Source organism: Aythya ferina (assembly GCF_964211825.1).
Source record: "Aythya ferina genome assembly, chromosome: W".
Classification (NCBI taxonomy): domain Eukaryota; kingdom Metazoa; phylum Chordata; class Aves; order Anseriformes; family Anatidae; genus Aythya; species Aythya ferina.
The window spans coordinates 6,198,958-6,224,357 of NC_140313.1; the positions used below are offsets into that span (position 1 = coordinate 6,198,958).

Below are 25,400 nucleotides of genomic sequence, written 5' to 3' on the forward strand. Positions count from 1 at the left end.
AGCCAAGTGGCTTCTGGTAGATTTGTGTCCCATTGTTTCCACGTCCCAGCACCTAATGCTCGTAACATAGTCTTTAACAGTCCATTGTACCTCTCAACCTTCCCAGAGGCTTGTGGGTGGTAAGGGATGTGGTACACCCACTCAATACCATGCCTCTTTGCCCAGGAGGTAACAAGATTGTTTCGGAAATGACTCCCATTGTCAGACTCAATTCTCTCTGGTGTACCATGACGCCACAATACTTGTCTTTCCAGGCCCAAGATAGTGTTTCGGGCCGTGGCATGGTTTACAGGGTATGTTTCCAGCCACCCAGTAGTTGCTTCTACCATGGTGAGTATGTACCGTTTGCCTTGGCGAGTTTTTGGGAGTGGTCCGATATAGTCAATTTGCCAGGCCTCACCATATTGAAACCCTAGCCATCTCCCCCTGTTCCAGGGAGATTTTACCTTCATGGCTTTCTTGATTGCAGCACAGGTCTCACACTCATGGGTAACCTGTGTGATGGCCTCAATGGTCAAGTCCACCCCTCGATCACGAGCCCATCTGTAAGTGGCATCTCTCCCCAGATGTCCTGATGTTTCATGGGCCCATCGAGCTACAAACAGCTCACCCTTACGTTCCCAGTCTAGGTCCACCTGAGCCACTTCAATTTTCGAAGCTCGATCCACTTCTTTGTTGTTCTGATGTTCTTCAGTAGTGCGACTCTTGGGCATGTGGGCATCTACATGACGTACTTTAACATCCAGGTTTTCTACCCGGGCAGCAATATCTTGCCACAGGGTAGCAGCCCAGATAGGCTTACCTCTGCGCTGCCAGTTGCTCTCTTTCCATTGCTGCAGCCACCCCCACAGAGCATTTGCCACCATCCATGAGTCAGTATAAAGATACAATACTGGCCAATTTTCTCTTTCGGCGATATCTAGGGCTAGTTGTATGGCTTTTACTTCTGCATACTGACTCGACTCACCTTCCCCTTCCATGGCTTCCACAACTCGTCGTATGGGATTCCACACAGCAGCTTTCCATTTCCGATGGCTCCCTATCACACGGCAGGATCCGTCAGTAAACAACGCATACTGCTTTCTGTCTTCTGGCAACTCATTGTATGGTGGTGCCTCTTCAGCACGGGTTACCTCTTCTGTTGGCACTCCGAAATCTCTGCCTTCCGGCCAGTCCATAATCTCTTCCAGGATTCCAGGGCGATTGGGTTTTCCCATTCGAGCCCGCTGTGTAATTAACGCTATCCACTTACTCCATGTAGCATCAGTTGCATGGTGTGTAGTGGGAATTTTCTCTTTGAACATCCAATGTAACACAGGTAGCCGCGGTGCCAAGAGGAGCTGTGCCTCTGTACCCACAACTTCTGAAGCAGCTCGAACACCCTCATATGCTGTGAGTATTTCCTTTTCAGTTGGGGTGTAATTGGCTTCTGATCCTCGATAGCCCGGACTCCAGAAGCCCAGAGGTCGACCTCGAGTTTCTTCTGGGGTTTTCTGCCAAAGGCTCCAGGTGAGCCCATGCTCCCCAGCTGCAGTGTACAGTATATTTTGCACAGCTGGTCCAGTACGGACAGGCCCAAGGGCTACTGCACGAGCTATTTCTTGTTTGATTTGTTCAAATGCCTGTTGTTGCTCAGGGCCCCACTCAAAATAGTTTCTCTTTCGAGTCACTCGATATAGAGGACTCACAAGCTGACTATAGCCTGGCACATGCATTCTCCAGAATCCCACGAGGCCTAGGAAAGCTTGCGTTTCCTTTTTGCTAGTTGGCGGAGACATTGCTGTTATTTTATTGATCACATCCATTGGAATATGGCGACGTCCATCCTGCCATTTTACCCCCAAGAACTGGATTTCCTGTGTAGGCCCCTTGACCTTGCTCTTTTTAATGGCAAAACCAGCTTTCAGGAGAATTTGGATTATTTTCTTCCCTTTCTCAAAAACTTCTTCTGCTGTGTTGCCCCACACGAGGATGTCGTCAATGTACTGAAGATGCTCAGGAGCTCCCCCTTGCTCCAGTGCAGACTGGATCAGTCCATGGCAAATGGTAGGGCTGTGTTTCCACCCCTGGGGCAGCCGATTCCAGGTGTATTGGATGCCCCTCCAAGTGAAAGCAAACTGCGGCCTGCATGCTGCTGCTAAAGGGATGGAGAAAAATGCATTAGCAATATCAATTGTGGCATACCACTTGGCTGCCTTTGACTCTAGTTCGTACTGAAGTTCTAGCATGTCCGGCACTGCAGCACTCAGTGGTGGCGTGACTTCATTCAGGCCTCGATAGTCCACTGTTAGCCTCCACTCGCCATTAGACTTTCGTACTGGCCATATAGGACTATTAAAGGGTGAGCGAGTCTTGCTGATTACTCCCTGACTCTCCAGTCGGTGAACCAACTCATGGATGGGAATCAGGGAGTCTCGGTTGGTGCGATATTGCCGTCGGTGCACCGTTGTGGTAGCAATTGGTACCTGTTGTTCTTCAACCTTCAGCAATCCTACAACAGAAGGGTCTTCTGAAAGGCCAGGCAGGGTAGACAGCTGCCTAATCTTCTCTGTGCTCAAAGCAGCTATGCCAAAAGCCCACCAGTATCCTTTTGGATCCTTGAAGTACCCTCTCTTGAGATAGTCTATGCCAAGGATACACGGAGCCTCTGGGCCAGTCACAATGGGATGCTTTTGCCACTCATTCCCAGTTAGACTCACTTCAGCTTCCAGTACAGATAGTTGTTGGGATCCCCCTGTCACTCCAGAGATACAGGTGAGTTCTGTCCCTTGGTAGCCTGATGGCATTATGGTACATTGTGCGCCAGTGTCCACTAAAGCTTTGTATTCCTGTGGTTCTGATGTTCCAGGCCATCGGATCCACACAGTCCAATAAATCCGGTTATCCCTCTCCTCTACCTGGCCAGAGGCAGGGCCCCTCTAGTCCTGGCTGGAGCGTCTGCCACTTAATTCTTGCAAATGCACAAATTCTGGCAAATGAGAGGTAGAGGTCCCTTCATCGTGGTCAAGAATAACATCAGCTCTTCTACTGCCTCTGGGGTACTGCCCAATAGAAACTGGAGCAGCATTTCTCTTAGGAGCCCCTCTTCTTGCTGCTGTATTTCCTTTCAGTTCACGTACCCGAGCAGCTAGGGTTGAAGTAGGTACACCATCCCATTTCCTCATATCTTCCCCATGGTCACGCAGATAAAACCACAAGGTGCCACGTGGTGTACGTCTTGGGTACTCTCTCTCTTGAGCAGGCGAATGCTGATTCTTAGTGGCTGAAGTATCACTCTGTCTAAATGAGGGGGAATATACTTTCTCCACAAGCTTGTCAAGTCCTTTAGACAATTTCTCCACAGCTGAGACACAGGACTGTAGCGGAGCAGAGAGATTGTCTTCATATTTTTGAAGTTGGCAGGAGACATCATACATTGTTGGTCCCATCCCCTCATCCCAGTGAATTGCTGCCAGGGTACTGGCATGTGCTGATGGTGCACTCCGCACAAATTTACGCCACATGGATGTTGTGCACTGGACTTCATCGGGGTCTTGAGGTGTCTGGGCATTGTCCAAATCACTATAAATCATCTCCCGCACAGCTAATTCCCGCAGATGTTGGAGACCTTTATCCACAGTGGTCCACTTGCCTATGTGATATACAATATCTTCCTTATGGGGATATCTTTCTTTGATAGCTGCCAGGAGTCGTCTCCAGAGGCTGAGGGCCTGTGCTCCTCTCCCGATTACTTTGTCAATTACCCTTTCTCTAGAGAGGGATCCCAGCTGCTTGGCTTCATTGCCTTCTAATTGTAGGCTACTGGCCCCAGCATCCCAGCATCGGAGCAGCCAAGTGAGGATGTGTTCACCTGGGCGTCGACCATAATCCTTTCGTATTTCTCGCATCTCACTCAGGGATAAGGATCGAGTGATTTCTGATTCCTTTATGATTTCCATCTCTTCTTCCTGCTGTTTTTGTGATGTCTCTGCTTTAGAGGTGCCTGTCATTTCCCCTTCTCCCTCCTTCTTAGGAGAGCCTTCTTCCCTTACTAAACGAGCTGACCTCCGTTTCCATTGTTTTGACTTGACTATGGGGGCGACTGATACCATAGTTGGTTGGTCCTCTGGGTCAGCCACAGCATGTGTTACTTGGTCATCAGATTCAGAGACTTCCTCCCTCTCTTCAAGTTGCTGGATGATGTTAAACAGTGTTTGATAGGAATAAACCAGGACCCAGCACAATGCTGCAAGCTGTTGTTCTCCGGCATTATCAGGATCAGGACATACAACTCTCAAACATTCTACCAAGTTTTTAGGATTTAGCACTTGCTCAGGGGTGAAGTTCAAAACTATTGGAGGAGACACTCGTGACAGGTATCTGCTAACATCATCCCACACACCGTGCCACTCACCACGAGACTGTTTCGGGACAGATTCCCAAATAAGTTTTCTAAACAATCGACTAATCTTAGAGAGAAAATGAAACCTGTTATTCAGAATTAGAAATAGCAATACATGGGTTACAGATGGATCTTCAAAATACTCCCAAACTGTTGTAATTAGCCCACTGTGAAAGAAGGGAAAGGTACCATTCCTGATATTATTAATAAACTGGTGTCCAGATGAGAAAAGGAAGGCAGTGTAGTTCTGAATATTCTCTGAAAGATAGTTTCCATGGGACCCAAATGATAACAGCGCAGAGCCTGAATTCCAGAGTAAAACCAAGGTCAGTGCTTGGCAGCACAACGAATTAAAAAAAGTGAACACAGATTGTAGCACTTGGTCGGATCGGATATATAGGAGAAAGGAGAATATGACACGAATTGCATGACATATGAACAAAGCCATTATTATTAACAGGGCAAGGAACATGGTTACTAGCAAGCAAGTGTGTTAGTTGTATGCGTTTAATCAATTCTATTGTTATCTCAACCCTTCGAGCCCCATGTTGGGCGCCAAAAAGGACTGTGGTGGTTTTACCGTGCTGGGCAGCTAAACCCCACAACCGCTCTCTCACTCCCCCTCCTTTAGATAAGGAGGGGGAGAAGTAAAGCAAAGAACAACTCACGGGTTGAGATAAGGATAATTTAATTAAAGGGAAATAATTATAATAATTAAATAAAGACTACCATGAACTAAACAATTTAACTAAGGGGAAAATAAAAGGGAAAGGGGAAAAAGGGAGGAAAACAAACAAACAAAATAAATGAAAGCTATATGGAAGTGCAGAGGAAAGAAATTACTCTCTACTTCCCACAAATGAGCGATGATTGACCACGTCCTTGAAGCAAGGCCTCAACGCACGCAGCCGGTGTTCGAGAGGAGGACCGACGTCTTCTCAACGAGAGCCCACCCCTCCCCTCTTCTTCCTGTTTCCACCTTTTATTGCTGAGTGTGACACCACATGGTATGGAATATCCCTTTGATTGGTTTAGGTCAGCTGCCCTAGTGATGTTTCTCTCCTCACTTTTTGCCCACCCCCTAGGAGGGTTAGAGAAAGGCCCAATGCTGTGACACTGCTGCTCAGCAGTAGACACAACACTGGTGTGATAACACTGCTGTTCCAGCTACAAGTACAGAGTACGGCACTGAATGGGCTGCTGCCGGGAAAGTTAACATTCCAGCCAGACCCAGTACAACCACGTAGGAGAAATTAGAGTCATGGTGTACATGCTCAACCCACCCTTGTTTATTCCGAAAGATACCAGAATAGCCCAACTTGTTGTACTCCAAAATTATCAACCCTGTGCGGGAGCACAGGTCGACCGAACAGGAGGTTTTGGCTCCACGGACCATGTTATCTGTTTTACCAGATCTCTGGCCTCCCGACCTATGATGAATGTGATATTATCCATCGGATCACACCAAATTACTGTCACCGGCATGATCGATTCTGGTGCGGATGTTACGATCTGCAGCATCACGATATGGCCAAAACATTGGCCACTAACATCTCCAGCCACTGGAATTACGGGAGTTGGCGGCAGCTCAGCGACATATCTCAGTGCACAGGTTGTGACGTTAAAATTCCAAGAGAAAACGATTTCAGCTAGACTGTACGTGATGGCACTGCCCGCAAATCTTCAAATGTTAATCGGGAAGGATATACTTTCTCAGCTTGGGGCAGTAATTACTACCGACAGCAAGGATTTTCCTTAGTGGCCACTGCTGAGCAACCGCCCACCCTGGCCTTGACATGGCATTCTGATCGGCCTATCTGGGTGGAGCAGTGGCTGTTGACGACAGACAGGTTGCAGCAAGCACAGACTTTAGTTCAAGAACAGCTCCAGGCAGGACACATACGCCCATCCACGAGTCCCTGGAACACGCCGATTTTTGTGATTCGAAAGAAATCGGGAAAGTGGCGACTCCTACAAGATCTCAGAAAAGTAAATGACCAAATGCAAGCTATGGGAGCCTTGCAACCTGGTTTACCATCCCCGACCATGCTGCCTGAACATTGGTCCCTTTTGATCATAGACTTAAAAGACTGTTTCTTTACAATTCCCTTAGCAGACAAGGACTGCCAGAGATTTGCCTTTACGGTACCTGCCATTAACAAGCAAGCCCCGGCAAAACGCTACGAGTGGCTCGTGCTTCCGCAGGGTATGAAGAACTCCCCCACATTATGTCAACTATATGTAGCCTGGGCCTTGGAGCCAATCCGAACAGCGTGATGTGATGTCATTATTTACCATTACATGGATGACATTCTGTTTTGCAGGCCAGATTGCTTCCAGGATTCCGATCTACAGTTTATTCAGAATACCCTGGAAGCGAAAGGACTAAAGATAGCTCCAGAAAAAGTTCAGCGGAAACGGCCCTGGCTATACTTGGGATGGAAGATATCAGACTCTACCATCCGACCACAGAAGGTCGATATATCTACTACTTTGCATAATTTAACGGACATCCAAACATTCTTGGGCAATATTCAGTGGGTCAGGCGTATCGTGGGAATTACTAATGATGACCTGGCTCTATTGTTACCTTTGTTGCGGGATGGGAGGGCAGAACAAAGCATTACACTGACGAATGAACAAAGGCAGGCCCTTTCCCGCATATCTTTAAAGATTGCAGCTGGCGCGGCTTGCAGACGCATCACAAAACTTCCACTCTCTTTAGTAATAGTCAATCATGTGTCTCACCCATTTGCAGTGATTGGTCAGTGGCAAAAAGAAGAGGGGGAAAATAAGGGGTGACAAAGACAGGAACAGTGTGAGGCGGGTGCCACTGACCCTAAAAGTAGAAATGATATAACTAAAATAGATAATTATGAAGGAAGGATGATAGGGCAACATTTTCAAATTTTGGAATGGATTTTTCTATCAATACAGCCAAAAATGAGTATCCAGACCCGGGCGGAAGCTATTGCGGAATTGGTACGTAAGGGTCGCTCTTGGAGTATTGATATCAGCGGCCAGGAACCCGGGGATATTAGTCTACCGATAACTCAGGATCATTTGGAATGGTGTTTATGGCAATCCATTCCTCTACAAGAAGCCGTGCTAGGATTCCCGGGATTGGTACATTCCCAGGCCCCGAAAGGGCCTCTATGGCAAGTTATAAGATCGTATAAATGGCAAGCGGTACCGCAACTTTCGCCTCGGCCGGTAGTGGGTCGCACAGTCTATACTGATGCCGGTGCAGTAAGTAGGCAGGCAGTGTGTGTATGGTATGAGAATGGCACCTGGGAAAATCACCTAATTACAGGGACAACAGCGGATACATTACAAACACTAGAATTGTCCGCAGTTGTTTGGGCTTGCCAACGCTGGATGCATGAGCCAATTAATATCATTTCAGATTCTCTGTATGTTGTCAATGTAGTGAACCGGATTGAGGATGCCTTGATACGGCAAACTAAGAAGGACAGATTGTTGTCATTGTTTCTGCAACTGCGAGATGCCATTCAAGGAAGAACCGCACCTTACTGTGTCATTCACATACGTAGTCACCAGTTCTCAATTGGATTAGCAGAAGGTAATGCGCAAGCAGACAAGTTGGTGAGTGTAATCACAGCAAGACCAGAAAGTGACTTTATGCGTGCACGTGTGTCGCATGAAATGTTTCACCAGAATGCAAAAGGTCTTCGGAGAATGTTTGGACTTACTTGGACAGAAGCTAAAGGAATAGTAAGAGCATGCCCCTCCTGCAGTCATCATGGGCCGGGGTTAGGCTTGGGTATTAATCCACGGGGTGTTAAGGCACTCGAGGTATGGCAAATGGATGTCACGCACATGCCAGAATTTGGTACTAAAAGATATGTGCATGTGTGTATTGATACCTTTTCACGATTCATATGGGCAACAGCACAGGGAGGGGAAAAGGCACTCCATGTGTGCAGGCATTTGACAGTGTGCTTTGCCATCATGGGGGTACCACAGCAGATCAAGACGGACAACGGCCCAGCGTATGTCAGCAAAAAGATCAGCACCTTTATGAAGATGTGGGGAGTAACGCATATCACAGGCATCCCATATTCTCCCATGGGCCAAGCAATTGTCGAACGATCACATCAAGTCTTAAAGGAACAGTTAGCAAGGTTAAAAGAAATTAAAGATGTTGATGAGCGACTGTCCAAGGCGTTATTCGTCTTGAATCATCTATGCTTGACCGGTGACCGAGAAGATCCTCCTGCAAGTATCCATTTTCAAACCATGAATAAAGCAGCACCAAATGTGCTGCCGCAAATAAGAGTAAGTTACCGAGATCCTGCTACAGGAGTCTGGAAGGGTCCAGTTCCTGTCTTGTTCATTGGCCGGGGATATTTCTGTGTCTCTACAACGGCCGGACCAGTTTGGGTGCCAAGCCGGTTCGTGAAGGCCGTCCAGAATGTTCCAACGGACGGAGAAACTACGGACGGAGATTCTAATATTGTCAGCAATGCTTGCACTTGTGACCAAGATCAAGCAACAACAAAATCTGTGAGTGCCGGAGATGGTCAGAACAGTATAATGTCACCCTGTCTATCCCGGGCGTCACCTACTCCAGAAGAGTAGTACATGAGAGAGACTCAAAATGATATCGGTTCTTTCAATTAATAGATCGATGATTTGTTTGAAACAAGGTGTAGATGGTTGCTGGGTTTAGTCACAAGGGGATTAAAGATTTGGTTTATGGTGGTGGTAATCATCGTGGTGTGTTGTAGGTATAGCTAAAAGAGTTACTTGTAAAACTGCTGTGTCGGGCTTGGTTTGCTCAAAAGAAGAAGGGGGAATTGTTGAGGGAATCTGGAAACAGCATAGATCCCACGGCCTGCTGCAGCTGAGCAAACCAAGATACCAGGATAACTGTGAGAAGCTTCTATGACAGTGTTCCCACATCGCCCAACTGAGGAATGCAGGAAAATATTGTTACCAGCAGTGGGTACCAAGGATAAGGTCTACGTGACTACTAATCACAAGGGGATTGTTTTCTTGCAGGTGGGGTTGTTTTCTTCTAGTTGTTTTTCTGAGTGCTTTGACCAATAATCTTGTGTGAAACACTGTCCACCCCTGTTAAGTTCTCTATAAAAGTTAGGCTATTCGGGCAATAAAATGGAGCATGATCTGACTCTACTGGTGTCTGTCGTGCTTTCGGCCGTGCTTCCTGCAACAGCACCCCCCCACCCCCAGTATTCATCTGGCAGAAGGAAGTGCTGAGGATCTGGCGGTGGCTGATTGCAGATGTGCAAGCACTGCTAGAGAAGAAACTGCTGGCTACTCCATGCATTCCGGCTCAGGAACAGCTGCACAGAATCCCATCATGTTAAATGTGGAGCTGAACGAGTCACGCTCCCTCCCTCATTAGCCATCAGACAACACAAATCGATTCTATTTACCTTCTTGCCTCTTTCATGAAAATTAGCATTTTTTTATATGGGATGGTGTGTCCACCAGGCAGAAGATCCACCAATCCCCATGTTCTCTTGCTAGACCACGTGCTACTCTGGGTGCCTTTGCACACCCATTTAAAAGGGTGATGATGCAGGGGGAGGAGAGGGGTATCTGTGTTGTCCTTGTGGTTTCCTTGTTGCAGCTTCTACAAGGCTTGATTCCCATTGAAGGGGTGCATGGTGCTGCTGGTGGACTGCGGGGGGATGCGTTTGTGGAGACGAAGGTGCTGAACGGCGTTGAAAGTGTTAAGCATTTTTCTGGAAGAGTTACAGTCCCAGCAACCAGCTGGCTAATGAAAAGTGAGATGGCTGATATTACTGGCAAGTGCTCAGCTAATCAGGACGAGGTTCTGAAGGATGCATAACACTTGTAAACCCAGCAGGCCGGCCCTGGCTTCATGGGCTGAATGGCTCGCTCAGCTTCTCCAAAACCTCCAGCTGACTCTTCTGTAAAACCAGCAGGCCTTCTCTCCGCCCAATGCAAGACAGCATGAGTTTAGAACAATGTAAAATTACATAACAAGCAACTTTTGTATGTGTTCATATATGTGTTTTTAGTCTGGCTTCCTTATCTGGAGGAATCTCATTGAGTCTCATTTCACCCTGCCATGAAAAAAGCAGCCATGCCACAGGCAGCTCTGTATCTCCTCAAGGAAACAGGGTAAGCACAAGTTTTCTGAATGAACCTGCTGTTGTGCACATATCACCTCACAGAGAGCTGCAAGGGACTGATCAGGTCACTGAGCAAAAACAGGTCCACAATGCATGGTACACAGTCATTCCCTGATGCTGTTTGACATATCTAAATTTATGTAAAGGATCAAAATCACACTTATAATAGCATCACTGGGAAAGAGAAGGAGGATTCCAGTCTATTGTCAATATAGTGGAGTTGTGCAAACTACTTCCCCTGTTACAGAGGAGATAAAAAACTAAACAACCTTGATAGTCTCCGCAAGTCTGTTGTGGGGAAAGTTTCTTCCTGACCAAAGTTTTGGTAATCCAGTTTCATTTCAAAGCCCCTTAAAGAAATTCAAACACTTGGTAACATGACTTATTGAAGAGAAGTGAAAGAAAGCCACTGGTGAAATAGTATGCCTTCAGGTATATGCTTATTTGTAATACCTATTTTGTGTTATTTACCTAAAAACACTCCTTGACAATGAAAATTGCCATAAAAAAAGGGGAGGGAATTTGACATCATCCATAAAACATGAATACCAAGACATGAAGTATCTTAGTTTGTGTATTTTTCTGTTTCTCAAGTATCACGAGAGAGCATAATAGAGAAACACTCTGCCTTTGAAATTATCTGCAAATGCTTTTATAAAGCACTAAGCAAAGTAAAATCAGGGTGCTGCGGTGGTTTTACTCAGCTGGGAAACTGAACTCCGCCACAACTGCTCTCTCACTCCCCCTCCTCAAAGGGAAAAGGGGAGAAAATACAATGAAAAGGGCCCAAGAGTTGAGACAAGGACAGGGAAATCACTCAAGTTATCATCATGGGCAAAACAGACTTGGCATAGGGAATTTAATGTAATTTATTACCTATTACGAACAAGCTAGAGCAGTGAGAAGCTAAAAACACCTTCCACCTCCTCCCCCCTCTTCTACATCCCTCTCCTGAGCAGCACAGGGGAATGGGGAATGGGGGCTGTGGTCAGTCCATAATGCTTTGTCTCTGCTGTTCCTTCAGGGTCACTCTTTTCCCATGCTCCAACGTGGGGTCCTTCCCACAGGATGCTATTCTTCCCAAACATCCTGTGCAGTCTTTCCCCAGGCAGCAGTTCTTGGAGAACTGCTCCAAATATGGGTCTGTACCACAGCACCCATCCATCATGAGCAAACTGCTCCAGCATGGGTCCCCCATAGGTGGTGGCTCCCGTCAAATTACCTGCTCCTGTGTGGGCTATTTTCCACAGGCTACAAGTTCTGCCCAGAGTCTGCTCCGGTGAGGACTATCCACAGACTGCAGCCTCCTTCAGGACAGATCTACCTGTTCCACCATGGGCTCCTCCACAGGATGCAGTGTGGAAATCTGCTCTGCCATGGTACACCATGGGCTGCAGGGGGACAGCCTGCTCCACCATGGTCCTCTCCACAGGCCCCAGGGGAAATTCAGCTCTGGCGCCTGGAGCACCTCCTCCCCCTCCTTCACTGAACTTGGTGTCTGCAGGGCTGTCTCTCACTCCTCACTCTCCCAGCTGTTGTTGTGAAGCAGTTTTTCCCCCTTTCTTAAATATGCTCTCACAGAGGTGCAAACAGCATCGCTTATTGGCTTGATTCTGGCCAGTGGCAGGCCCCTTTTTGAGCTGGCTTAAAGTGGCCCTTATTTAACATGTGGCAGCTTCTGGACTCTTCTCACAGAGGCCACCCTTGCAGCCCTCCACTACCAAAAATTTTTTTCCCTTTCTTAAATATGCTCTCACAGAGGCACAACCAACATGGCTTATTGGCTTGGCTCTGGCCAGTCGAGGGTCTCTTTATGAGTCAGCTGAAACTGGCTCTTAACATGGGGCAGCGTGGTGGTTTTACCTTGCTGGGCAGATGAACTCCAACACAACTGCTCTCTCACTCCCCCTCCTTAGAAGAAGAGGGGAAGAAAAAAGTATGCTGGAAAAGAACAACAACAAAAAAATAACTTATAGGTTGAGATAAGGATAATTTAATTAAAAGGAAGGGGGTGGGGAAAAAGCAAAGGCCACGTGGAACCGCAGTGTGAGAGAAAAGAAAATACTCTCTACTTCCCATCAATTAGTAATTTTTGGCCACATCCTGGGAAGCAGAGCCTCAATAGGCATAGCTGTTTGGGAAGATGGGTGTTTTCATAACGGGAGCCCCCCTCCTCCTTCCCCTTTTCCACCTTTTAGTGCTGAGTGTGACCTCATATGGTAAGGAATATCCCTTTGGTTGGTTTAGGTCAGCTGCCCTGGTGATGTCCCCTCCCCACCTCTTGCCTACCCCCAGCCTTCTGGCTCTTGAGAAAGGCAGTTTGGAGGGAGACTTGATGGTGTGTCAGTATTGCTCAGCAATAGACAAAAACACTGGTGGGATACCAGGGCTGTTCTAACTACAAGTGCAGAGCACAGCACTGTATGGGCTGCTGCAGGGAAAGTTAACTCCATCCCAGCCAGACCCAGTACAACCTTCACCCTTTATTCCATAACATCTGTGTTGCTTTCAGGTCCCACATACCTTAGCATATAGGTATTCTAATCACCACTGTTCCCTGTCCTTTAACAGATTTATCAATAGCTACTTCTTTTCATTCTATAGGCCTCTTCCCAAAATGTCCATAAGAGCTGTTGATGATTTAGGCTTCATCTGCCAAAATGCTCACTTAGGACAGGTGGAGTTGGATTTCTGGATGCCAGCACCAGCTTAGCTCGAGTCGTTGCTGCACTTGCCCAGCTCCTTGCGAAGTTGACCTGTCATTGGTTCTGCAGTGTCTTCCTACAACAAATAACTTAGATTACAGATTAGTTTTCTCCCAAGGTTAAATCTCCTTGAGGCACACACTTGATATCCCCATCCTTTTGCATGACCCACCAGGTCTGCCCTGGTCCTTGGGTGAAGAGAATCACCTGAGTGGTTTTGCCTTTTCCCAAGGCAGGAGCAACCCACACTGCTTTCCCCATCCACTTCCCTACATGCACTATGGGGACTTTAGCTCCTCCCACAGTGTGTAGGTATTTTGTTTCAGCAGGACCAGCATGGCTGTCAGACCCCTTATTGTTAACTAGCCAAGTGGCTTCTGGTAGAATCCATGGTATGGATATTCCATACCATGTGGTGTCACACTCAGCAATAAAAGGTGGAAACAGGAAGAAGAGGGGAGGGGTGGGCTCTCGTTGGGAAAACATCGGTCCTCCTCTCGAACACCGTCTGCGTGCATTGAGGCCCTGCTTCAAGGACGTGGTCAATCATCGCTCATTTGTGGGAAGTAGAGAGTAATTTCTTTCCTCTGCACTTCCATATAGCCTTCATTTATTTTGTTTGTTTGTTTTCCTCCCTTCTTTTTATTTTTCCCTTTCCCCCTTCCTTTTCCCCTTTCCCTTTTTATTTCCCCTTAGTTAAATTGTTTAGTTCATAATAATCTTTATTTAATTATTATTATTATTTCCCTTTAATTAAATTATCCTTATCTCAACCCGTGAGTTGTACTTCGCTTTACTTCTCCCCCTCCTCATCTAAAAGAGGGGGAGTGAGAGAGCGGTTGTGGGGTTTAGCTGCCCAGCACGGTAAAACCACCACACAGTCCTTTTTGGCACCCAACATGGGGCTCGAAGCGTTGAGATAAAAATAGAATTGATTAAAACGCATACAACTAACACACTTACTTGCTAGTAACCATGTTCCTTGTCCTGTTAATAATGGCTTTGATCATATGTCATGCAATCCGTGTGATATTCTCCTTTCTCCTATATATCCGATCCAACAAAGTGCTACAATCTGTGTTCACTTTTTTTAATTCGCTGTGCTGCCAAGCACTGACCTTGAGTTTAATCTGGAATTCAGGCTCTGCGCTGTTATCATTTGGGTCCCATGGAAACTATCTTCCAGAGAATATTCAGAACTACACTGCCTTCCTTTTCTCATCTGGACACCAGTTTATTAATAATATTAGGAATGGTACCTTTCCCTTCTTTCACAGTGGGCTAATTACAACAGTTTGGGAGTATTTTGAAGATCCATCTGTAACCCATGTATTGCTATTTCTAATTCTGAATAACAGGTTTCATTTTCTCTCTAAGATTAGTCGATTGTTTAGAAAGCTTACTTGGGAATCTGTCCAGAAACAGTCTTGTGGCGAGTGGCAAGGTGTGTGGGATGATGTTGGCAGATACCTGTCACGAGTGTCTCCTCCAATAGTTTTGAACTTCACCCCTGAGCAAGTGCAAAATCCTAAAATCTTGGTAGAATGTTTGAGAGTTGTATGTCCTGACCCTGATAATGCCGGAGAACGACAGCTTGCAGCATTGTGCTGGTGTTGCAGGAAGCACGGCCAAAACCACAACAGACACCAGCAGAGTCAGATCATGCTCCATTTTATTGCCCGAATAGCCTAACTTTTATAGTGAACTTAACAGGGGCGGACAGTGCTTCACACAAGATTATTGGTCAAAAGCACTCAGACAAACAACTACAAGAAAACAACCCCACCTGCAAGAAAACAACCCCCTTGTGATTAGCAGTCACATAGACCTTGTCCTTGAAGCCAGCTACTGGTAACAATATTTTTCTGAATTCCTCAATTGGGCGAAGTGGGAACAGTGTCATGGGAACTTCTCATAGTTGCCCTGGTAGCTTGGTTTGCTCAGCTACAGCAAGCCATGGGATTTTTGCTGTTTCAAGAAATCACTCAACAGTGCTGGGTCCTGGCTTACTCCTATCAAACACTGTTTAACATCATCCAGCAACTTGAAGAGAGGGAGGAAGTCTCTGAATCTGATGACCAAGTAACACATGCTGTGGCTGACCCAGAGGACCAACCAACTATGGTATCAGTCGCCCCCATAGTCAAGTCAAAACAATGGAAACGGAGGTCAGCTCGTTTAGTAAGGGAAGAAGGCTCTCCTAAGAAGGAGGGAGAAGGGGAAATGACAGGCACCTCTAAAGCAGAGCCATCACAAAAACAGCAGGAAGAAGAGATGGAAATCATAAAGGAATCAGAAACCACTCGATCCCTATCCCTGAGTGAGTTGCAAGAAATACGAAAGGATTATGGTCAACGCCCAGGTGAACACATCCTCACCTGGCTGCTTCGATGCTGGGATGCTGGGGCCAATAGCCTACAATTAGAAGGCAATGAAGCCAAGCAGCTGGGATCCCTCTCTAGAGAAAGGGTAATCGACAAAGTAATCGGGAGAGGAGCACAGGCCCTCAGCCTCTGGAGACGACTCCTGGCAGCTATCAAAGAAAGATATCCCCATAAGGAAGATATTGTATATCACGTAGGCAAGTGGACCACTATGGATAAAGGTCTCCAGCATCTGCGGGAATTAGCTGTGCGGGAGATGATTTATAGTGATTTGGACAATGCCCAGACACCTCAAGACCCCGATGAAGTCCAGTGCACAACATCCATGTGGCGTAAATTTGTGCGGAGTGCACCATCAGCACATGCCAGTACCCTGGCAGCAATTCGCTGGGATGAGGGGATGGGACCAACAATGTATGAGCTGTCCTGCCAGCTTCAAAAATATGAAGACAATCTCTCTGCTCCGCTACAGTCCTGTGTCTCAGTTGTGGAGAAACTGTCTAAAGGACTTGACCAGCTCGTGGAACAAGTATATTCCCCCTCATTTAGACAGAGTGATACTTCAGCCACTAAGAATCAGCATTTGCCTGCTCAAGAGAGAGAGTACCCAAGACGTACACCACGTGGCACCTTGTGGTTTTATCTGCGTGACCATGGGGAAGATATGAGGAAATGGGATGGTGTACCTACTTCAACCCTAGCTGCTCGGGTACGTGAACTGAAAGGAAATACAGCAGCAAGAAGAGGGGCTCCTAAGAGAAATGCTGCTCCAGTTTCTATTGGGCAGTACCCCAGAGGCAGTAGAAGAGCTGATGTTATTCTTGACCACGATGAAGGGACCTCTACCTCTCATTTGCAAGAATTAAGTGGCAGACGCTCTAGCCAGGACTAGAGGGGCCCTGCCTCTGGCCAGGTAGAGGAGAGGGATAACCGGATTTATTGGACTGTGTGGATCCGATGGCCTGGCACATCAGAACCACAAGAATACAAAGCTCTAGTGGACACTGGCGCACAATGTACCATAATGCCATCAGGCTACCAAGGGACAGAACTCACCTGTATCTCTGGAGTGACAGGGGGATCCCAACAACTATCTGTACTGGAAGCTGAAGTGAGTCTAACTGGGAATGAGTGGCAAAAGCATCCCATTGTGACTGGCCCAGAGGTTCCGTGTCGCCTTGGCATAGACTATCTCAAGAGAGGGTCCAAGAGGACCCAAAAGGATATCGTTGGGCTTTTGGCATAGCTGCTTTGAGCACAGAGAAGATTAGGCAGCTGTCTACCCTGCCTGGCCTTTCAGAAGACCCTTCTGTTGTAGGATTGCTGAAGGTTGAAGAACAACAGGTACCAATTGCTACCACAACGGTGCACAGACGGCAATATCGCACCAACCGAGACTTCCTGATTCCCATCCATGAGTTGGTTCAACTCATGTGCAGTTGGGGTTTAGCTGCCCGGCACGGTAAAACCACCACACAAGTCCTCCATTAAACCATATCCCTAAGCTCTACATCTAAACGTCTTTTAAAGACCTCCAGGGATGGTGACTCCACCACTTCCCTGGGCAGCCTGTTCCAATGCCTAACAACCCTCTCAGTAAAGAAGTTCTTCCTAATATCCAACCTAAACCTCCCCTGGCACAACTTAAACCCATTCCCCCTCGTCCTGTCACCAGGCACATGGGAGAATAGACCAATCCCCACCTCACTACAGCCTCCTTTAAGGTACTTATAAAGAGCGATAAGGTCGCCCCTGAGCCTCCTCTTCTCCAGGCTGAACAACCCCAGCTCCCTCAGCTGCTCCTCGTAAGACTTGTTCTCCAGACCCCTCACCAGCTTCATTGTCCTTCTCTGGATTCGCTTGATCACCTCCATGTCCTTGTAGCGAGAGGCCCAAAACTGAACACAGTACCCAAGGTGCGGCCTCACCAGAGCCGAGTACAGGGGGACAGTCACTTCCCTAGCCCTGCTGGCCACACTGTTTCTTATGCAAGCCAGGATGCCGTTGGCCTTCTTGGCCACCTGAGCACACTGCTGGCTCATATTCAGCCGACTATCAACCAATACTCCCAGGTCCTTCTCTGCCTGGCAGCTTTCCAACCACTCCTCTCCCAGCCTGTAGCTCTGCTTGGGGTTGTTGCGCCCCATGTACAGGACCCGGCACTTAGCCTTGTTGAACTTCATACAGCTGACCACAGCCCATCAGTCCGGCCTATCCAGATCCTCCTGCAGAGCCTTCCTACCCTCAAGCAGATCGACACACGCACCTAACTTGGTGTCGTCTGCAAACTTACAGAGGCTGCACTCAATGCCCTCATCCAGATTATCGATGAAGATATTAAAGAGGACCGGCCCCAGTACCGAGCCCTGGGGGACACCACTAGTGACCGGCCTCCAACTGGATTTGACTCCATTCACCGCGACTCTTTGGGCCCGGCTATCCAGCCAGTTTCTAACCCAACTAAGCGTACGCCAGTCTAAGCCACAAGTAGCCAATTTCTTGAGGAGAATGCTGTGGGAAACGGTGTCAAAAGCCTTACTGAAGTCAAGGTAGTCCGGATCCACAGCCTTTCCCTCATCCACCAAGCGCGTCACTTTGTCATAGAAGGAGATCAGGTTCGTTAAGCAGGACCTGCCTTTCATAAACCCATGCTGACTGAGCCTGATCGCCTGCTTGCCCTGTAAGTGCCACGTGATGACACTCATATGACTATTTATCTAACAAGGCAGACATCAAGGGATGAAGGCCAGTTCTACCCTGTTCTTTGAGTGTTTTTCCCAACTGATCCTGCATCTGTTGGTCTCTGATGCTTACAAAGCACTAGGCAGTGTAACAGGCTGTGTTATCCAGATCTGATCAGAAGGCGGTACAGAATGTGTTATTGTTCATGTACCACTGTTGCTATAAATAAATGTCATGTTTTCTGCAGTACCATTGGCTAAAACCTTCTCTTTCCTTAAGAGGGAGAATAACATTTTCCACTGAGAGCTCCCTCCCCGGTTCATTAAATTGGATATAAAGAATATAGTTTCAAGTTGCAATTTCACCACCTTTGTAATAGCCATTCCAGAACTTCTTTGGCTGATGCTATCCAAAACTTGTTGATAGGAAATGTTATAGTCTTTTACTGACATGAAAGTGACTTCCCAGAGGCTGACTTGATGAATCCAAATCTAATTGTCATATTAATAAGTACTCAACTATGTACCTAGAAGAGACAACTCTGATTTCATTGAGCTGTCAAACAGAAGGAGCTATTCTGATGAAAAGGAGTTCACAGATGCTGTGCTGGTAGAGAAGAACTAAAAACATTTTTCTTCTTAAAAAGCTGTTTGGAGAGAGGTAGGGGATCATTAAGTGTGACTGTGATGTGCAGCAAAGATAACAAATTCAGTTATTGGGATCAAATGTAATGTAAACTGAGTCAGCCTGAGGTAATGCTGTGGGTGATGATGGGATACAGATGAGAAACACACTCAAAAGTCAGACTGATGGCTCAGGATAACTAATAACCAAAATTATCACAATGTCTAGGCATAGCATGATTGAGCTCATTTTATTTCTCATTATCCTTTGCCTTTCTTCTCCCTGTGTTCCACTATCTGTTACTATGGCTAGAAGTACCTCAGATCTAACCTTCCTACTGCAGAAATATTTTTCCTGCAAAAATCTGTAGTTGAATCATAGATTGCCATAATTTTTCTTTAGGAAGGATGTTATCTGGAGATATTTGGGACAAACTCGTGTTTCTCTTAAAGATTTTATTTTAGGCTTTTTGCCTACCACGACAGTCTTTTTGGGAAAAACAATAGGTATAATTGCTAATAGTTTCCAAGATACAGTTTCCAAAGTACAGAGTCGACGATGTTACTGAGTACAAATACCAAGTTAGAGTCATGACCAGATATCTCATCGTCTCATAAGCCATTGCTACAACACTCAGTACCATAAAGATCTGAAACCAGGGCCCAGAGAGGATAAACAACATGACAGAGAGCAAATATGGAAAATAATGTGCTATAATACTCAATTTGGAAAACAGGCGCAGCAGTGTTGAGATTAAAGCAATCAGCATTATGACAAGTGACTATTAAGCAGGTCTAATACTTACACCAATTTTATTTTAACACACTCTGGTCAGATCTGCCGTTATCTCAACCTTTCGTGCCCCACGTTGGGCGCCAAAAAGACTGTCGTGGTTTAACCCGGCCGGCAGCTAAACACCACGCAGCCGTTCGCTCACCCTCCCCCCTCCCTCTCTGGGACGGGGGAGAGAAATGGAAAGTGAAGCCCGTGAGTTGAGATAAAAACAGTTTAATAAGACAGGAAAATAATAATAACAAAATAATAATAACAATAATAATAATGATACAATGGTGATAATAGGAAAGTAATAATAATATGTACAAACAAGTGATGCACAATGCAATTGCTCACCACCCGCTGACCGATGCCCAGCCTAACCCCGAGCAGTCCGGCCCCCTCCCCCCGGCTAGCCACCCCTATATATTGTTTAGCATGACGTCAGATGGTATGGAATACCCCTTTGGCTAGTTTGGGTCACCTGTCCTGGGTCTGTCCCCTCCCAGCTCTTACTGCACCCCCAGCCTGCCTGTTGGCAGGACAGAGCGAAAGGCTGAGATGTCCTTGGCTTGGTATAAGCACTGCTCTGCAACAATTAAAACATCGTGGTGTTATCAGCATTCTTCTCATCCTAAGCCAAAACACAGCATTCCACCAGCTACTAGGAAGAAAATTAATTCTGTTCTAACTGAAACCAGGACAATAGGTTCTGTGAAAGGGGAGGGGTCATGACGGGAACAGAGTTCTTTCTTTTCTTTATTATTTTTGAGAATTAAATAAATGCTTTCTATTTGCAAAACTAGAAGTTTTTCTTCAAAGTAAAAAAAAACAAACAGCCCTTCTCTCCACCCCACACCCAATCTCCTGCATTCTGATCATAAATTTAATGTTAGCCTAAAAAATTGCACCTTGTTTTCTTGGAGAAAGTGTATGGTATACAAGTGCCTGGCAGGAATGCTTGAAGAGACTTGCAGTCTCCACAAGCATGGAAGATTTTATGCTCCAAAGGCCTCTTCGTGTAAATGAGCTTAGTGCTTCTGTGACTGAGAAGCTGTTTGTTCAACCACCAAATGAGTGTATAAAGGCATACAGGAATCAGTCATTTTACTTTAGACTTTATTCAATTGCTCCCCTAGTCTCTTAAAGAGTGCAGAAGTTTATTCTCTACTGGTTTCTTCCCACTAAAGATAAAATATGGAAATCCCCTTTGGTCTGTATTAATATTTGCTAATTCTTTGCTAATACCAGAAGTTCTGAGTAGAACTTCTTTCAGTTTCTGCTTTGACTATTTTCATTCTCCAGAGCCCTTGAAACTATGTTTAATATAAGCTCTATATGATTTGAGAACTGACCAATAGCAAGAACGTTAGAAATTGCTAAAATAATATGCTGGTATAAATGACCTATTTGCTGATCTGTATTCTTAATGTTCATAACAATGCTGAAAATACTACATCTTACTGATATTCTGTCAGTGTTACAAAATAGTATTCAACAGTCATATAAATATGAACACATCATAAAATATTATACATGCACACAGTATTGTTCATACCAATGTGTTGCACGGGTTCTCTGCATACATCGCTAGTGAAAAGTATCTACCTTTTCCATGAGACAACAGCAACTACCCATTTCAAAGCCTAGTGCAATAAGAAGGAAGTATTTTAACATTTTGAAGAAGAGCCTTTTTGTCACTAAACACATGAAGGGTTGCCCTTGGCTAGCTGCCAGGTACCCACCATGTTGCTCTCATGTGCCCCCTCCTCAAAAAGACAGGGGGAGAAAATATGATGAGGCATTCGGTTTACGTGGTAAGGTTTTGGTAGCAGGGTGCTGACAGGGTGGCCTCTGTGAGAAGCCAGAAGCTGCCCCAGGTTAGATAAGAGCCAGTTTGAGCTGGCCTCACAAGGGACCTGCTGCTAGCCAAAGCTGAGCCAATGAGTGATGCTGGTTGCACTTCTTTGAGAGCATATTTAAGAAAGGAAAAAAATACTGTGCTCTCCTCCTTGCAGGATGCCCGCCATTGCAATCACAAATAAAACAGCTTCACAGAAGGTCCTCTCTGAAGAAAAATATTGAGAGTTTTCTCACAATTTGGGGGCTCATCTGGGATCTTGTCGCCTACCGAAGATTTCTTTCCACCACAGAGAGGAAGATGCACCCTGCTGATTTCAGCAGTCCCGTCGGGGGTGGTAGGTTGTCTCAGTATGGCTGGCAAAGGACCGAGACTGTTAATCTGAAGACAGGCTCTGTGAAGCACTGGGGAGAAGGGAAGCCAGCCCAGACACAGACCAGACACAGTACAGGCACAGGGATGACTGCTGATAACCCAGACTGGGAATTTGTCCTGGTTTCAGTTAGAACAGAATTAATTTTCTTCCTAGTAGCTGGTGGAATGCTGTGTTTTGGCTTAGGATGAGAAGAGTGCTGATAACACCCCGATGTTTTAATTCTTGCAGAGCAGTGCTTATACCAAGCCAAGGACACCTCAGACTTTTGCTCTGTCCTGCCAACAGGCAGGCTGGGGGTGCAGTAAGAGCTGGGAGGGGACAGACCCAGGACAGGTGACCCGAACTAGCCAAAGGGGTATTCCATACCATCTGACGTCATGCTAAACAATATATAGGGGTGGCTAGCCGGGGGGAGGGGGCCGGACTGCTCGGGGTTAGGCTGGGCATCGGTCAGCGGGTGGTGAGCAATTGCATTGTGCATCACTTGTTTGTACATATTATTATTACTTTCCTATTATCACCATTGTATTATTATTATTATTATTGTTATTATTATTTTGTTATTATTATTTTCCTGTCTTATTAAACTGTTTTTATCTCAACTCACGGGCTTCACTTTCCATTTCTCTCCCCCGTCCCAGAGAGGGAGGGGGGAGGGTGAGCGAACGGCTGCGTGGTGTTTAGCTGCCAGCCGGGTTAAACCACGAAAGTCTTTTTGGCGCCCAACGTGGGGCTCGAAAGGTTGAGATAACGGCAGATCTGACCAGAGTGTGTTAAACTAAAATTGGTATAAGAATTAGACCTGCTTAATAGTCACTTGTCATAATGCTGATTGCTTTAATCTCAACTGTGCTGCGCCTGTTTTCCAAATTGAGTATTATAGCACGTTATTTTCCGTATGTGCTCTCTGTCATGTTGTTTATCCTCTCCGGGCCCTGGTTTCAGACCATTATGGTACTGTGTGTTGTATCAGTGGCTTATGAGATGATGAAATATCTGGCCATGACTCTAACCTGGTATTTGTACTCAGTAACATCTTCGATTCTATACTTTGGAAACTGTATTTTGGAAACTATTAGCAATTATATCTGTTGCCTTTTTTCATTAGGGAGTCAATCTGTGGAGGGGAAAGGGGAAGATAATTTTTCTTACTTGATCACTCTCCCTTCCTCCTTCACCACCCTCTTATCCTCCGAGTTTATTACAATAGCTCTCCAAGACATTGAATATCCTTGGGATACTCAGACCAGCATAGTCCTGTTGTTCTGCCTCCTGAATGCGCTTCAGGTTCTGCTTAAAGTTAAACAACTACTTAGGAAGCTCATCCGGAGATCTGCCCGGAGGCAGTATAGTTGTGGGTGGCAGGGAGTATGGGAGGATATGGTCAGGCATCTAGAGCGGTTGGCACCCCCAGTGTTTTGGAAATTCACCCCTGAACAAGTGCAAAATCCTCAAAAACTGGCAGAATGCTTGAAAAAAAGGTGTCGCGATTCGGGAAGTTCCAAAGTAACACAAATCATTGTAACATGCTGGGGCCTGGCTCATGCCTATCGAGCTGCCATGGATACTGCTATCAACTTAGTCCCAGTTCCTGCAGCCGCTCCAGTCCCAGCTCCTGAAGCTGCTCCAGTCCCAGTTCCTGCAGCCGCTCCAGTCCCAGTTCCTGCAGCCGCTCCAGTCCCAGTTCCTGAAGCTGCTCCAGTCCCAGTTCCTGCAGCCGCTCCAGTCCCAGCTCCTGCAGCCGCTCCAGTCCCAGCTCCTGCAGCCGCTCCAGTCCCAGCTCCTGAAGCTGCTCCAGTCCCAGCTCCTGCAGCCGCTCCAGTCCCAGCTCCTGCAGCTGCTCCAGCTCCGGTTCCTGCAGCCGCTCCAGCTCTGGTTCCTGCAGCCGCTCCAGATCCGGTTCCTGCAGCCGCTCCAGCTCCAGCTCCTGCAGCCGCTCCAGCTCCAGTTCCTGCAGCTGCTCCAGCTCCTGCAGCCGCTCCAGCTCCAGTTCCTGCAGCCGCTCCAGCTCCAGCTCCTGCAGCCGCTCCAGCTCCGGTTCCTGCAGCTGCTCCAGCTCCTGCAGCCACTCCAGCTCCTGTGGCTGGGTCAGAGAAACGAGCTGTAGCAGTGCAAGTTGACCCTGCAGAGGGTATTCCAACCTCTGTGGCAGACCCTATAACAAGGTCAGAGAAACGAGCTGTAGCAGTGCAAGTTGACCCTGCAGAGGGTATTCCAACCTCTGTGGCAGACCCTGTAACAAGGTCAGAGAAACGAGCAGTAGCAGTGCAAGCTGCCCCTGTAGAGAAGGTGAAAAAATGGTATAGAGATTCAGGTCGTTTAGAACGCAGAGAATCTTCTGCCAAATCTAGGTATAGAGACGACGGAGACGACGACGATGCTGGGCCATCAAGGGTTCAGGAGGAGGAAGATGAGGATGCCGAAAAATCAACAGTAACTACCCGAAGCCTAAACGAGCATGAGTTACGAGATGTGCGAAAAGATTTTGGTCGCTGTATAGGTGAGCAGCTTGTCACCTGGCTGCTCCGATGCTGGGACACTGGAGCCAATTGTGTGGAATTAGACGGCAGGGAAGCCAAGCGACTGGGATCCCTTGCTAGAGATGCAGGCATTGACAAAGCAATTGCAGATGGAGCACAATCTCACAGCCTCTGGAGGCGTCTCCTCTCAGCTGTGAGGGAAAGGTATCCCTTCAAGGAAGAACTTTTATGTCTACCAGGCAAGTGGACCACTATGGAGAAGGGAATCCAGTACCTGAGGGAATTAGCCGTACGGGAAGTGATTTATGAGGATCCAGACCTCAGACAAACATCCAAAGATCCACATGAAGTCAGGTGTACATGACCCATGTGGCGGAAGTTTGTACGGAGTGCACCATCATCATATGCCAGCTCATTGGCAATAATGGCCTGGAAAGAGGATGAGGAACCCACAGTGGATGAAGTGGCTAAACAACTCCGGCAGTACGAAGAAAGTCTCTCCTCTTCCTTACAGGCCTGCGTCTCAGCTGTGGAGAAACTTTCTGAAGAGTTCCACCAACTTAAAGAGAATCTATCTTCATCCCCACCTGAACCAACCAGTGTCCACCGACCAAAAGAGAACACTGTGGAGAAACTTTCTGAAAAGGTTCACCAACTTGAAGAGAGATTATTCTCCTCCGTACCTGTACAGAGCAGTGTCTCAGCTATCAGGGGTAGGTGTTCATCCACGCAAGGAAGACGATATGGTGGGTACTCACCCCGTGCCACCCTGTGGTTTTACTTACGAGACCATGGAGAGGACATGAGAAAATGGGATGGAAAATCTACTGCGACCCTAGAGGCACGGGTACGTGAGTTGCAAAAGAAAACAATCAGGAAAAAGGGGTTCTCTGAAAAGTTTGCTGCTCCAACTTCCAGCAGACAGTCCTTCAAACACAGAAACGAAGAAGATTCCAACCAGGATTAGGGAGGCCCTGCCTCCAG

The 25,400-nt window shown here is 46.8% G+C and overlaps 1 protein-coding gene and 1 long non-coding RNA gene across 2 annotated transcripts in view; one reads left to right on the top strand and one right to left on the bottom strand.

Annotated features, from left to right (window-relative positions):
* LOC311426329 (polycomb group RING finger protein 3-like) overlaps window positions 1-13,587 on the bottom strand; it is a 176,269-nt gene extending 162,682 nt beyond the window's left edge. Inside the window, exon 1 of the mRNA XM_084502766.1 lies at window positions 13,054-13,587. The gene's annotated coding sequence lies outside the window, so the exon portion shown is untranslated. The remainder of the gene's footprint in view (window positions 1-13,053) is intronic.
* LOC311426388 overlaps window positions 1-25,400 on the top strand; it is a 371,544-nt gene that overhangs the window by 189,408 nt on the left and 156,736 nt on the right. The window lies entirely within an intron of this gene.